The 10,408-nt window shown below is 47.0% G+C and overlaps 1 long non-coding RNA gene across 1 annotated transcript; it reads right to left on the bottom strand.

Moving 5' to 3' along the window:
* Positions 1-913: 913 nt before the first annotated feature.
* Positions 914-9,212, bottom strand: LOC148683065 (uncharacterized). Its single transcript, XR_015947400.1, has 3 exons — positions 9,066-9,212; positions 6,917-7,025; positions 914-1,096 (listed from the first exon to the last, which is right to left on the bottom strand). It is a non-coding gene; the product is annotated as an uncharacterized LOC148683065 (long non-coding RNA).
* Between the last annotated feature and the right edge of the window lie 1,196 nt (positions 9,213-10,408).

The raw sequence follows: 10,408 nt of genomic DNA, 5'->3' as shown, positions 1-10,408 counted from the left end.
CCATTTCAGTAAATCAAAATTGTTCAGTCTAAAGAATATCTCAGCATCTCTCTAAAATTAATGGACTCTAAACTATCAGACAAATCAAAAACTTCAGCACCATGGGAGTTGGCTTCCATCTGCCTGGTTGTGCCAGCTCCTTTCTGTTGACCCACAAACTCTCCCTCCGCCTCCAGAAAGATGCAGCTCAGCTGTGGAGCCTCCCAGTTGGGCTGCTTGCTGGTGGTCCCCTTCCGGTGAAATCTCCAGCCTTTTCTTCTCTATCCACTTTTGTGATTTCAAATAGAGCCTACTTGTGTAAAAAGTCTCGTCAGTTAGGGATGGAGAAAAATTAGTTTCCCATTCACATTTAAAGGTAATCCTACCCAATTTGCAACTCTCAAAAGACACACACACACACACACACACACACACACAGAGAGAGAGAGAGAGAGAGAGAGAGAGAGAGAGAGAGAACTAAAACACAGAACCACCCTTCAAAATGTGCAATTCAGTTCTCCAGCCATGTAAAGAGAACAAAATAGCCTATATGTACTCAGGTTAAAGTGTTCATAAAAATGCATGTGACATACAAAACCACATCATTTTAGGGAAAATTGCTTTGCAAAAATGAGTATATAAGGCCAAGTGGCATATAAACACATGCATACTGTATTAGGAGAAATTTGCATTAAACATGGGTGACGTTTTAGAGACTATTTCTAAAAATTGCAAACTGATGTGGAAATATGGAACTGAACTTAAGATCTGAAAAATGAGAAACTGAAAGTGACAGAATTTCCCTTCCTTGCCTTCAGTGTCAAAAATGAAGAGCCAGGATCCCCATCATGTGACACTAATCACGTGACACTTTCACTAAATATGAGAAGACCTGATCACCTCAAAAGGGCCTCCATGTTTGGGGTGGATTGGTTGTGCCAGCCTCAGGAAGGAGCTGCTGGGAAGAGCCAGTTTCATCTCCAAACATGTTGGGAGTCAATTTGGATTCAATTTCCTGGAAGTCTCGTGCCTGATTGTTTTCACTGCTCATCTTTCGGTTCTGCAGCTGTTGGCCTCTAGTCCATCCATCTGCAGCCAGCCCAGAAAACTCTCCCACCTGGAGAATGAGAGCTCTGCAGAATCTCACTGTTTCTTTTTGTAAATAATTTTTATTAGCTTTTCAGATATACAAATAGTTCTCAGCTACATTATATTATCAAACGAATCGTCATTCTTATAGAGAATAAACTGTAAAGCAATATAATAACAATTTATTTAAGCAAACAATACAAAACAAGTCAGAGGTGTATAATAGCTTGGAAAATTATACTTGGGGCTGTAAAGTGGGCAAGTAATCCAGATTCAGTAATCATAATTGAAATCAAAAGCAGAATCATAAAATCCTTCTATGTCAAGGGAAACTGATCCAAACATTCAGTTTACATTATGTTTAATGTTTTAACCAAATCCACTCATAAGCAAGAGAGGGTTCTGGACCATGTTCCTCCTTACCCACAAATGAGATAAAAACGAACCCAACTGTTACAAAATTATCCTTCTTTCTTTGGCCCCTGGTAACTCCTAATTTGCCTGTTAATCTCTCTGAAATCCCTGTTTACATTCCATGTCACAGTCCAGTTACAATCATACACTTTGGGATAATTGTGCTGTGAATGCTCTGTATAAAAGGGCCTTAATAGCACAGGATGGTGCCCTCAAGAGCTGAGCTATGCCACAAATCAGTGACAGAAACATAATCACTGCTATCACAGGTGTTGTCGTCATGCAACCATCAGCATTCGATCATTTCATTATAAATTTTGTATTGGAAGTTGAGGGTTATAGTCAAGAGGGTCACACCAGCTGGCCTGTACAAAAGCTCCCATCGCCAGCCCCCATGGCTCAATGGAGATGCAATATGCCTGGGCAAGTGGTGATGGGTGTGTGTGTGTGGTTGGGTTAGGAAGGAGGAGGACTTGGGGTGGGCTCAGATTTTTGGAATGGAGGCAGGAGGAGATTTCAAAGGAAGGCAGTTGCACAGATGGAAAGTGAAATACTTTGAAGGCCTCTTCTCTCCCCCCCCCCCTCACTTGCTTGTCCTCCGAGGTGTAAATTATACCAACAGATGTACAGTCTGGGAACTTTTCCAGCTTCAATTCTTAAGAAAGGGAGACACCAGAAGCAGCCTGTGGAGTGCCGTTGGGTTGGCTGAGGAAATGCGCCTCTGAGCTCACATGGGGATTTGGGTTTTGTTTTTAAAAGCCCTGCCACCAGCTGCCCCAAACACTTTGGAGAGTCTTCTGAGGTGGCCTGGGCACTTCTGGCAAGGGGCCTGATCTCTTTAGACTGGCTCCTTGACCAGACGGGATGGAGGGACCAGCACAGAACCTCTCCCTACAACCTGCCTTATTCTAAAAAAGACCTCCCCGTAGGTATCCTCATGGGAGCCTTCTGGGCTCTCCCGTTGTCAAGCATTTGTGGTCATTGGCTTAGACATTAATAGGAGTAGCTCACAGGAGAGGCAGCCCCCTGGCAACCAGGATGGGTTCTTCTTCTCAGCCCCCACCCCCTAGGAATCCTTCTGAAAACGTGCTTCTCTTCTCATGGCCATTTGGGCATCTGTGAGGGGCTCAACAGCCCTTTCAACGCAGCTTCAAAAAAATGGGTAGCAAGCAAAGTTTCCAAAACATATTTTCTCTCCTGTCAAATCTTACACTCCTTCTGGAGGCAGTCCACAGCTTTGACACGCGGCTTGTTTTTCTACTCGGTTACAAAATCCCTTTGGCTTCTAAATGGAGACATTCAGAGAATAGCTCTCTCTAAAGAAAACAACCCACCATTTCCCCCCTCCTCCTTCAAAGCTAAACTTTTGCTTCATAATCTTTCAAAAAGCAGGTTTTAGAAGGGGTGATCTTTCTTGGAGAACTGGGCCCAGGCTAACAAAATGAGGAAAAATGGAAAGAGATTCACTGGAGGAACCAAAAAGGCATTGCTCCTGGTTGGCAAGATAAAACCACTTTTTTGATAAGAAATGGGCAAGGGTCATTACTCAGTGGCCGAGCATCCGCTCTGCATGTGGCAGAACTTGTCAGGATTGCGGAAGCAACCCATGGAAGGGATCTTGAGAGAAACGGGAAGGGTTTGGGGTGAGAGTGCATAGGGGATTCAGTCCCTTGGTTGTGCCTGGGTGCTGCCTAAAGTGCAATTCAAAGCAAATCCAGAGTTTCCTGCTCAGGCTGGAATCTCTGAGGAATTTCAAGAGAAAAGTCCAATAATGTGAGTGAAATGTCTCTCGGAAGGTCCTAGAATCATAGAATCATAGAATCATAGAGTTGGAAGAGACCACAAGGGCCATCCAGTCCAACCCCTGCCAAGCAGGAAACACCATCAAAGCATTCCTGACAGATGGCTGTCAAGCCTCCGCTTAAAGACCTCCAAAGAAGGAGACTCTACCACACTTCTTGGCAGCAAATTCCACTGTCAAACAGCTCTTACTGTCAGGAAGTTCTTCCTAATGTTTAGGTGGAATCTTCTTTCTTGTAGTTTGAATCCATTGCTCCTTGTCCGCTTCTCTTTTCACATGTCCTGCTCCTCTAGTAGTGTAACTTGGGGCTAATGTGGGTGGAGAGGTAGTTGGAAGGGCCCCTCAGGGCCATCTAGTCCAACTCTCTGCGTGAGGCTTTTTCGGGAAGCCTGTGACATTTCTCCACCCCCCAAGGACAGCTGGTCTCTTCCACCTTGCAGAATGCTGGGACTTCCCCACACTTCAGGGCCCTCTGCGTGGCACCAGACAGCAGCATGCGCCTCTGGTGTGCAAGCAGGGAAGCTTTGTGGTGAGGGAGCATGCACTGCCTTCCACGCTAAACAGGGACCAGGCTGCCTCCTCAAACTCCATACCAAATCACAAGCAACAGAGCAGAAAACCAAATTATTCTCAGCTGTTACACTGCTTAATTTAATATTTCCAATGAGCTCCTTTGCCTTCTCCTCAAGAATGAAATGCGTATTTGTGCTGTGTCACAAAACATTAGATTTTGTCAAGGCAATTCATTTTTCAATGGTAATTTGTAAAGTGTGCACCATACCCCCCCCCACTCTCTCACACACACGGTCTGGGGAATTTTATAGCTTCTTTCAGAGAAAAGGAAAATAAGAGGCCCTGGGTGAGTGATGGATGAGATGGGAGAGGGGAGGCAGGAGAGGCAACCCTCGCAGACTGGGGAGGCCATTGGCCCCTCCCAGCCCAGCTATATCCAAGGACGAGACATGCTGGGGGGGGGGGCAATAAATGGCTGGGGCAGTTGCCACAAGGCACAACCCCCCTTGGAGAAAACTTTCAGTTCCCTGCAGCATTTTCACATGGACTTTAATGAGGCATAAAATGGACCAAATGAGATCATCAAGGAATAACAAAACAAATAAAGTCAACTTGGCTACATTTTTTCCTAAACACACACATTTTATATCATCCAAGGAGGCCACCAAATGCTGAGGATAAAGGAAAGGATTACAGTGGTACCTTGGGTTACAAACGCTTCAGGTTACAGACTCTGCTAACCCAGAAATAGTACCTCGGGTTAAGAATTTTGCTTCAGGGCGAGAACAGAAATCGTGCAGTGGCAGCAGCAGGAGGCCCCATTAGCTAAAGTGGTGCTTCAGGTTAAGAACAGACCTCCGGAACGAATTAAGTTCTTAACCCGAGGTACCACTGTATTCCTCCTCCTGATCCACCAAGTTTTATTTCCTGGGCAGAGAGGGAAAGGGGCTCAAAGCTCCCTGCAGACTCCCAGGTGTTCAGGGAGGACACAGAGGATGGAGGATGAGTCCACCTCCAGAGCACAGGGGTTGGGGCAGATATCTTTGCCCACAAGAGTTTACTGGAGCTAAGGTTAGAGTCCAGAAGGCCCATATCCAAATGGTAGGACAGCTGCATTGCATGCAGAAGGTCCTCTGGCATCTGAAGCTTAAAGGATCCCCGAGTGCTGCATAGCACTGGACCAGAGCAGGCAGTGCAGCAGAAGGTGAAGCAACATAAGGCCATTTCCTTTGTTCCAGAGAAAAATGCTGTGTTCTTTAGGGGAGGAGCGATTCAGGGAGGGAGGGAGAAAAGCTGCTTTGCATGTAGAATCAGACCCTCCAAGTGTCCCTATTTTCCAGAAACGCCCCTTTTTTTAGAAAAGCCGTCCCGGTTTCTGATTTGATCCTGGAATGTTCCACTTTTCCTTAGGATGTCCCTATTTTCATTGGAGAAATGTTGAAGGGTTTGCAGTTATCCGACTCCCAGGCTGCTAAAGGCAATTCTGTATAGGGAAGCTTTTTAATGTTTAATTATGTTTTATATATGTTGAAAGCTACCTAGAGTGGCTGGTGCAACCCAGTAAGATGTGTGGGGTATAAATAGTAAAATTATCATTATGGAATAGGACGTCCCTATTTGCATCGAAGAAATGTTGGAGGGTATGGTAGAATGCCACCGCTTCCATCTCTGGCATCTCCGGGCAATATGCCTACACATTCTACATTAAAAGTGCATTCCTCACCACCATGAAATAATTTTCAGTAATCCCCCCCCCGCATGGTGCTACAATTCCCAGCACCCTGAGCACATTACAGTTCCCAGGCATCTTTCAGGGAAATCGTGTGCTTTGATTCTATGGGAAAGAGTCTCCTTTGCTGGACACCCTGCTGGTCAAGAGAGGCCACAGGGCAGAGCTTCCCAGTGCCTGGCGAAGAATTTCTTCTGCTGCTCTCAGGTGCTAGTGCAACTTGTACAGCACATTGGCGACAAATAGTCACACAGTTGTTCAGAAATAATTTTACACCATTTATCAAATTTGCGAGAAAGAGACAATTACTTACAAAGTGCCATGGAAACTTACAAACTACCTAAAATAAAGTGAACTTGCAATATCAGATTTTACTAGGTTCTTACAAATTCTTGACTCAGTTTTTTGTTTTTTCTTGTTTTTTAAATAAGTTCAAGAAGATTCAAGAAAAAGGTAAGTTCAGCATTGTTCCCAGTAGCTGTGAGGTGCTGATGAAGCAGCGTGTGAAGTTGTAAAGAAGGCAGGGCGCCAGTGTTCTCCTGTCTTGCTGTTTTAATATATTCTGTGCAACTTTTGTATTTTATCTCTTCACTGTAAGTCACTTTGAAGCTCCTCTGTGCAAGGCAGTGAATAAATGAAATAAATAAACCCTGGGCAGGATAGGGCCCCCCCCATTGGTTTTGCTCAGCTCCTTGCTCATTTCTGGGAGGCCTTGTGCAGATAGGAGCTCTACTTAGCAGATCATGTCTGGTGCCATCAGAACATGAGAAGAGCCTGCTGCTGGATCAGGCCAACAGCCGGTCTCGTCCAGCTGCACAGCTGCCAACCAGATGGGAATCCCCCAAGCAGGACTCGAACCCCAGAACCGTCTCCCCTCCTGCAGTTTCCAGCAACTGGTATTCAGAAGCGTTTCTGCCTCTGACTGTGGAGGCAGAGCAGAGCCATCCTGGCCAAGAGCTATTGATAGCCTTCTCCTCCTCCATGGATTTGTCCAATCCAAGTTGGTGGCCATTGCTGCCTCCATAGCTTAACTAAGTGCTGAGCGAAGAAGTCCTTTCTTTGCTCTGTGCAGAACCTTCCAACACTCAGCTTCCTTGGATGTCTGTGAATTCTTGTGTTGTGAGAGAGGGAGAAGACCTTCTCTCTCTCCACTTTCTCCATGATGCACATCATTTTGCAAACTTCTTCCCTTCCTTGCTTCTTCTCTAAACTTAAAAGCCTCAAACATTGCAACCTTTTCTCACCAGAGGAGGCTCTGTACAGTTTTCTTCATCTGTGATTTTAACTTTTATGTTTAATCCTATAAAAAGCTGGTTCCAATTCAGTAAAGAAAAGGAAACCTCAAATGCCACATAACGTTTCTTACTCTCTCATCCCATATCTTTCCTCACCTTTCTTCTGTGAAGCCCAAAGGGGGAAGCCTACATGGGTCGCTTATTTCAAGGCTCTCCCCATGTGGGAAACAGGAGTCAATGCCTTTGGCCCCTCACCCTGGGAAGGCTATAAACAAGGAGAGAAACAGAAAAATACAACTCTGAGAACAGGCAGTGAAATAAGGTTGTAATTGTTCCAATAATGAGCAAAGGCATGACCAATTATTTTCAAGCTCATTAAAGTTGAGCCTTCCCTTTCCCCTAAATATATTGTGAGCTTTGCCATGCTGGAAATTTTCTAGATCTTCATTAACTACTCTCATTAACCAAAAGGGTGGGCTATTCTGAGATTAATGATGTATAACAACTGAAAACAGCAGTCAGCCCATTGGAGGGTTGGACCAGCAGATGGGGGATCCAGCTTTGGATCTGTGAACTCCTCTGCTGCATCAGGGCAAAGAGTTCCTCTCCACTGGCCTTCCTTCTCAAGGGCTTCTTGGGCACCTTCTGCTCAGCCACTGCCTCTGTTTCCCCTTCCTCATGGGGAAGGTGTCTCCTGCCCACCCACCACCCCAGGTGGCTGCAGGGGGTGGGGGCAGGGGGCAGCAGCAACCAGTACAGAAAGGCCAAGACACCCCCCCCCCCTCCACAGGCAGCTCTGCCTGCTGCCCTCCAGTGCCTGGTTGCCAGCACTGAGTACCATTCAGCTGCCCATGTGCTTGGGCTTTTGAAAGGGGAATGCGGGGCAGAAAGACCATTTATCCCTTTGCCTCCGGGGGCAAAAGGTCCACATCTTCAGATGGGCAGCCCCCGCCCCAAAAGCTCCCATGAACTCACACAAGGGAGGGGCAGGCAGTTGTTGCACAAATAATCATTAGCTGGGTTTGTTTGCTTTGCTTAGAAAATATAAAGATTTTCTTTCCAGCTTTGCACTGGGGGAAAGGTTAATGAATTCCCTCAGAGAAGAGAGACTTCCAAGCAGTGGAGGTCACAAATCAATGCCCGAGGTATGATAGGCCAGGCTGGCTGGAGAGCTTCAGCAAGGAGCGAAAAAGGGGGGGGGGGAGAGAGAGAGAGAGAGAGAGAGAGGGAGGGAGGGAGAGAGGGAGAGAGGGGGGGCAGTCAGCAAGGGAGGGGTGGTGTGGGGTGTCCCCTTCACGGGTGCTCCATGCATGCGCTTAGTCTCTCTGGCCTTGCAGGTGGGCTTCAGCCCTTGCATCTCTGGACCTCCCCACCTCCACCCACCTCACGGTGTCCGGGGAGTAAAACGCCCCCTTTTCTGGTGGGAAAGGGGTGCACTGTGACACAAAGTTGTCGACAAAGCTGCCCATCACTGAACAAAGCAGCATTACAAAGCAGCTCACATCAATAGGGCTAATTAATTGGATTAATGGAAGGGCAGCACAAATTAGGTCTGGCTTGGATAATTTCAATGAAAACTGAATACCAATCCCCAAAGTCAATGAAATCTGGATGAGACAAAATTGAGTTAAAATAGTGGAGACTGCCAGAGTCATTAGCTCACCCAGTCTCTGGAGCACTTGTTTAATGTGCAAGCTATTAATATGCAAATTGACACAAATAAAAAAATTGACTTAAAAAAAATCCCTGTGTTAAGCACAGGCATCTGCCTGATATGAAGGGGGATTGGAGTTGATGGGAAAGGGGGGGGGGGACTATCAAGTGACACTTCCGCCTAGAGAGCCCACTTCGGATGTACAAGTAAACCAGGTGGTGGAAGCAAGCAGATATGGACCTACATTTGTAACTGGATTTCTCTCCACACTTGGACCGGCTTAGCATTTTTATCCCAATGAAGTGCCAACAATTAATGAGCCTAATATGGGTTGTTGTTGTTGTTGTTGTTGTTGTTGTTGTTTTACAAAATTCTGTCTTCTCTGAATGGAGAAGGAACCCCCAGAGCAGATCTTGCACACCCAAAATGGCACTAGGGGAAGGGACACACCCAGAGCTTGAGGTCCCACCTCTCAACCACCCTCTTGGCCTGCTGGTCCCCCTATTTGTGGGTTCGGGGCTTGATTCTGCTGATTATTCTCACCCCAAACAAATGTCAACAGTGACAGAGTCAAGCACATGTTAGCTAGCTGCTAAAAGAATAAAGACACCACAGTCTTATTCATAAGTAACAAAAAGTAGTTTTACTCACGATCAGGCTGAGCACAGTGTGATCCCTGAAGGCAGGCTTAAGGCTTAAAGTTACAAACATGTACAAACAGGTTTACCCCATATGGGAGATAACCTGGGGGAACTGTTGGCTGGCAGCCAGCAGTCCAGTCCAGGTGAATCAGGAAATTTGCAGGACGAAAAAGTGGCTGCGTGATTTGGCCTTTTACCAGGTCTGGAAGGGTCACGCCCACCTACTACGGTAGTCACATGCAAGGAAGGTGTAACAGGAAGTTCGACTGGCTGGACCAACATCCCCTGCATGGCCACTCTAGCAAAACAGGTAATGTTGTACTTGACTGCCCCCAGTGGATTACATCCCACACATGGCATTTGTGGCATTTGGGTCTTGGCCAGCTCTAGATTGCCCCCCCCCTTCAAGTTGCTCCACGCATGAACCCAGGCAGCCCCCCCCCCAAGCTGACACCCTGTAATGACATCTTGGATTGATGATTCTGCGAAGGGCTAATGGGGGGGGGCAATGTCATTTGCAGGCGGGTATTGATCTCTGTTAGCTTCCCCTCTGAAAGGAAGGAAGAAAAATATTGGCTTCTAGCCAGGAGGCAGCCTCAAGATTCACAGCTTTGCACTGAGTCCCTTGGAAATTGGAGAGGCTGAGGAGGAGGAGCCCAGCTCCATCTTAGAGGGGTGGCTGGAATCGAAGTCCCCCACCCCTTCCCTTCAGTAAAGTGCGGGCTGAGCACCTCCAGAGGTGGGGTACTGCCTGCATGGGACTCTATCGGATTGCTCCTCCTGGTGTGGGGCTGCTAGGTCTTCCTGGAGAAAGTGAATTTTTGCACCAGGCTGCTCTTGAAGATCCAAGAGCAGGGGTAGGTCTCTGGCCCCACTCCCCTGCCCAAATCTGACTCATCTTATCAACTTTTATTTTTTATTTTTGCCACCACCACCAAAATTGGTGGGGTCTTGGAGGCCAGAAAAAATGGTTGAGGGAGGCAGAGGAGGCTCCATAATTGAGGAATAGGCTCCCCCCACCCTCAGCTTGGAGGAGACAGGCAGGATTTGCTGCTGGGAAGCAAATGCTCCTAGATTCCTTCTCTCCTAGATTCCTTCCATGGTCCTAGTCGGAAGGGGTTGTGGAGGGTGGCTGGCATCTTGTCCAAGCCCCTCATCAGTTCAGGCGTCTTGCAGCCACTCCGCATTCCTACAATTCCATGATTCTGTGATTCTCCCTGGAGATGCCCTGTTCCATCTCTTGTGGCCTTAGGAAGTTTTGCTACCATTTAGCTGACATCTGCTCCCCTAGAATTGGATCCTGGAATCTGGTGCAGGAGAGAAGAAAGGCCTGTCCACACTGGAGCATTATTT

The sequence above is a fragment of the Zootoca vivipara genome, chromosome 16, assembly GCF_965207765.1.
Source record: "Zootoca vivipara chromosome 16, rZooViv2.hap1.1, whole genome shotgun sequence".
In the NCBI taxonomy this organism is placed as follows: Eukaryota; Metazoa; Chordata; class Lepidosauria; order Squamata; family Lacertidae; genus Zootoca; species Zootoca vivipara.
The sequence above is the reverse complement of the archived record's forward strand: the minus strand, read 5'-3'. Positions and strand labels throughout refer to the sequence as shown.